Raw genomic sequence first — 5131 nt, 5'->3', positions numbered from 1 at the left:
GGTCTTGCTTGAATCTGAGGCCTACCTTTAGAGCATTCATTATATTGCAAAGAATGAGATACTACAAGTGTCTGAATCTAAAACACACATCTATACATATAGTCAGAGGGCGGGACCTCTGATTAGAAGAGGGAAAATGGGATTTAAAAAAATGCGCTTAACAGTCAAATGCAATAGCTACCTTGTGATCCTTGGGACGGTCATTGGAATGTGAAATCTGCTTTGTTATGCCAAAATAATTTTTTTAAAAGTGTCTATAATGTATATTACAAACACATCCACAAGTTAGTCTCTAAATAGTTGAGATATTTGCATTTTCAGAAAAAAATGTCATATTTTACTTCGGTGCTAATATGATGAGCTGAATATCCTTAAATAGTTATTTAGTACTGCATACATCTGGAATTTTAAATCATGATACTGATAAAGGAAAGGGAAAGCTTTTGGGAGTCTAATGAATTGCAAAAATAGGAGAATAAAAAAATTTGTATTAGGGAGTGCAAAATTAAAGATAATGAAAAGATTGCTGGACAAAGATTTAATTTAATCTCATTATGCTTTCTTGAAACTTCCTTGTCAATTAAACCACGTGAAAAAACTGAGCTAAAGAAAAATGGACTAATCAATAAAGAAAGAAACTTAAAAGAGCATAAATCAATAGCCCAGTTCCTTTCCAAAATCAGAAGACACAAAACTTAATCTCATCTAATTTTTGTCAATAGTTGTTTGAGTAATTTGGAAAACTATACAAGATTGTTACCATAGAGATGAATAAATAGGCTGAAATCCTGAATAATCAATAGTACCTTTTATTCTTAAATTTATAAATATGTTTTGGATATCTTCTGCAAGATCAGAGAATGACTAGATATACGTATGTATATTTAACTGTTCAGAATCTGAAAAATAGCAATCAATCTTTACATTCTTGAAATAAAGTCATTTAATGAAAATTCATAAAGTATATGTGGTTGTTTAAGGCCAAATATGATTGCATATTCAGCTTTTTGAATTTAACATGACTTGTTTACACTACTATTTAGTTTATTAAAGGTCTAATCCCCTATACAAATGCCAAAACTTTAACCTTTTCTGTCTAAACAAGATGTACCATGAAAATCCAGATAATTAGTATGTTCATAGATATATACACCACGAACTTATCAGCAAGTTGGTTGATATTACCATTGAAAAATAAGATTATGTTTATATAGTCTAAGATATGATAAGAAATTGTTATGCAGTAACTATGTGCCAGTCATTTTCAAAGGAACTTAAGGCATAAATGTTTTATAATAGAGCATTTGTCATAGATATTAACATATTTTGCCAGTAAGAAGTCAAAGGCTTAGAAACAATGTGTAATCAACAGAGCCAGAATTGAATCAAGTTTGTTTGACCTCAAAGCTCATGTATTATTTACTGTACTAAATTGTCTTCTAATTATTGATTTATACTGATGGGGAGAATTATTTTCCAAATATTTATTTCATTTCCTCTGAGAGGATTAGACATCTGTATGCATTGCAATGTGACAGAGAACAACTCCTTGCAGACAAAATATACTTATTTCTTAATTGTCAGGTTTGTCCATGTGACTTGCCTTGATCCATAGACTGTGAACATGAGTGATGTATGTTACGTCTAAGCAGAAGCTTTAAGGAACACTGGAAGTTTCCAACACTTGATATTTTCTCTCTGCCTCGGATACAGCATTTGGTTAAAAACCAAATATGGTTTGCTCCTCTTGCCTGATACAAGTGAAAAAGAAATGTGCAGCAAAGAAACAGACACCAACATTTAATATCAGTGAGAAATAAATGTTTGTTGATATAAATTATTGAGATTTCAGGTTTTATGTTATTTATTGCAGGCAGTACTGTGAATATTTATAAACAGAGTATTTATTATCATTCTAACAATTGTGAAGTAAATGTGGTCTTAGTAGAATATTCCACTTCCCATTTTAAAGATAAAACTTCATGTGGTGAAAGCTCTTGGCATTCACTATTCACTATTGGTAGGAAGTTCTGATGCGGTCAGTGCATCTTAGGAGCATGAAGACAAATGACATACTAAGGTTAGAGAGCTGAAAGGTAGGAAGATTCTGGATACCCCATGATACAGTTGTGTCACCATTCCAGGCCTGGATTAAAAATCTGACATCTTCCAATGTGAGAAAAATAAACACTGTACTTGTCTAAGTCACTACAGTTAGAAACTTTAGACCTGCAAATTCAGACCTCTTAGCTCAAAGCAATTTTCTTGTGTTGTTTGCTTACTCTTTTCTCCTGTTCCCTTTTCTCCATCAGAACTTATTAGTCACATTCAGCCTCATGGATCTATTGTGTAAGTGTTACAGCTTTTGTTTACTTTACGTGTATGTTCTTTGAGATATTTATTGCATCTGATCTTCTATATTATTTAATTCAGCATTCAATCTTGATCATACTCTCCTTTAATTCATAAACTGAATTTTCTGAATTTGACTAGTGTGCTGCCATGCTCCCAGAGCACTTTATAATGTTGCAGTTAGAACTTTTGGCCAGGTGCAGTGTCTCACACCCTTAATCCCAACACTTTCAGAGTCTGAGACAGGAGGATTGCTTAAGGCCAAGAGTTCAAGACCAGCCTAGGCAATATGGCAAGACCCCATCTCTACAAAAAACTAAAAGCTAAATAATAGCCAGGCATGGTGCCATGCATCTGTCATCCTAGCTACTCAGGAGGCTGAGGCAGAAGGATCACTTGAGCCCAGGAGGTTGAGGCTACAGTGAGCCAAAATCATGCCACTACACTCCAGCCTGGGTAAAAAAGCAAAACCCTGTTTCTAAAATAAATAATAAATAAACATTAAAAATTAAAAATAAATAACTTTCAAGTGCTTGAGTATTTGGTTTTTTTTTTTTTTTATTCCAAGATTTGGTCACTTCTCCCTACTAATTCTGCATTAATGGGTATGTGTTTTGATTATTCAATCTGACCCTTTTTTATCTATGTGGGGAGCCTATCAAAAGAGCAGATTTTTATGCATTTATTTATGCATTTTTATGCATTCATTTATGCACTTAATTATTGGATATATTGGGACTCATGTCTAAATGTCAGACAAAATCAAAAGGACTGGGCACACTATGCATCTATGAACTAAGGGCAAAGTGTTAGCTTCTGCTTAAGGCCATTGCGGTAGATCTTTCCCCTTGTGGGTCTTTGAATACTTTCCTATTTTACATGTAAAGAAGACAAACATGCTTTTTTCCCCTTGGCATTTTGGAGAGACCCAGCTTGCACTTTTAGTATCTTTCTGGCATTCTGGCACTCACAAAAGGCTATGGCATTATGCCCAGATTTCACTAATTCCCCCACAAACAGCTCCTGGCAGGAGGCTTTTTCTTCCATTAAAGCCTCTGGACTTTTTAGCCTTATTGCAGGAAATTTCTTGTCCCCTATATCACTCTTTAAAGGGACCTCCACAAATCTTGAGGCCTAGTCTCTCCTAATAGCCTGCAAGTGTCAGCAGCCACTGGGCTCAGGAGAGGCAGATAACCTAAGTCTGGCTGGGGAGTGGAGGAGAGCCATGTTAAGGCTCCAAATACCCAGAATTTCCTTTATTTGTGTTAAGATGATAAGGTATTTTTTGTGTGTGTTAATTTTATATTATTGCCATGACAAATTACCACAAACTGAGCAGCTCAAAGCAACATAAATTTATTATTGCAAAGTAGCTGTAAGTCAAAACTCTGAGAGGCAGAAATGAAGTTTTTGCAAGGCTGCTTTCCCCGCTGGAGCCTCTAAGGAAATATCCGCTTCTTAGCATATTCAGGGTATTGGCTGAATTTTGTTCCTCGAGGTTGTAGGACTCAGGTTCTCACTTCCTTTCTGTCAGCTGGGAGCAAATTTTTGCTCCCAGGGGTTGTCTTCATTTCTTTGCATGCTTTCCATTTAGCCCTTCCAGGTCGTCCAGGTCAAATCTCTTTTACACTTCTAAACTCCATTGTTTTATTCCACTACACTCCTTCCTTTCCTTTAAGGATTTATGTGATTAGACTGGGCCAACCAGATAATACAATATAATCGTCTTATTTTAAGATCTATAACCTTATTTACATTGGAAAATCCATTCTAGTTTATCTAATGTACACATACATTCTAGGGATCAGGGCATGGACATCTTTTGAGAGCCACTCTGCTTAATATAGCATATTTGAATATCGTTGGGATTAACCTCTTTTATATAAAGTGGTCAAATATAAAGGAGAGAGATGATTATTTATAGTTTCTAAGGCAATAATAATAAATAGTATCCTAAATACAGGTGAGTTAATTGACATAGAAGAGAAAGAGGAGTTCCTATAAAGTTATAGGAAGGAAGAAAGAATGGATGGTAAAAGTGGAGTCAAAAGGATAAAAGAGGTTCAAGATGGTGGAGGTGAGCAATAGAGCCTTAAGCTTCAGTGAGAATGAATAAAATGAAAATTAGAAGTTTTACTTGATTTAGCAAGTCGATGTCCTTGAATATCTTTTTAAGGGGTGTTCAGACTGGAGAAAAGCAATAGAAAACAGATTGCAAGGGATCAAGAAACTAATGAGAAACTGATCATGAATATATCTAATAAGTTTTAATGTTTTGGATTGAAAAAGTGCAAGGAAAAAAACATGTAGCTGGAGCTAGAGTGTCATGCAGTTAAAGGACCCAAGTTGAAGGTAGTTAAGCATCCTGAGAGATCTTTTTGTGGTTCACAAGTGTGATGATCAGGTTTTCAGACTCATGTGTGAGACATGCCTTCCTCAAACCTTCTTATGCTATCAGCACATTATCTGGCTGACATTATAAAAAGAGAGAGAATTCTGAGAATATTTTCATGATTGGATATGAGGTGAGAGAGAAAAATACACATCAAAAATTACTGTCAGATTTCTGTTGCTCATTGAGTGGATGGTGCTACCAAGGCTTCACCAGGAAATGGGAAGAGAACACCACAGTTGCAGAAAGAGGATTAATTTGATGTTATGCTTTGTTTCATAGATTACTAGTTACTGTGCCAATATTTATGTTTCCATTCAATCTTACTTGCAGCACCATAATTTTGTGCTGATAAACAACATACTTGGCCAAAAAAACCCTATATTT

General features: G+C 35.0%; 1 non-coding gene across 1 annotated transcript; it reads left to right on the top strand.

The window, feature by feature from the left end:
* Nucleotides 1–4724: 4724 nt before the first annotated feature.
* LOC115933900 (small nucleolar RNA U13) lies at nt 4725–4828 on the top strand. The gene has a single exon (XR_004069741.1). It is a non-coding gene; the product is annotated as a small nucleolar RNA U13 (small nucleolar RNA).
* Nucleotides 4829–5131: the final 303 nt, after the last annotated feature.

This window comes from Gorilla gorilla, chromosome 11 (assembly GCF_029281585.2).
Source record: "Gorilla gorilla gorilla isolate KB3781 chromosome 11, NHGRI_mGorGor1-v2.1_pri, whole genome shotgun sequence".
Taxonomy (NCBI): Eukaryota; Metazoa; Chordata; class Mammalia; order Primates; family Hominidae; genus Gorilla; species Gorilla gorilla.
The sequence above is the reverse complement of the archived record's forward strand: the minus strand, read 5'-3'. Positions and strand labels throughout refer to the sequence as shown.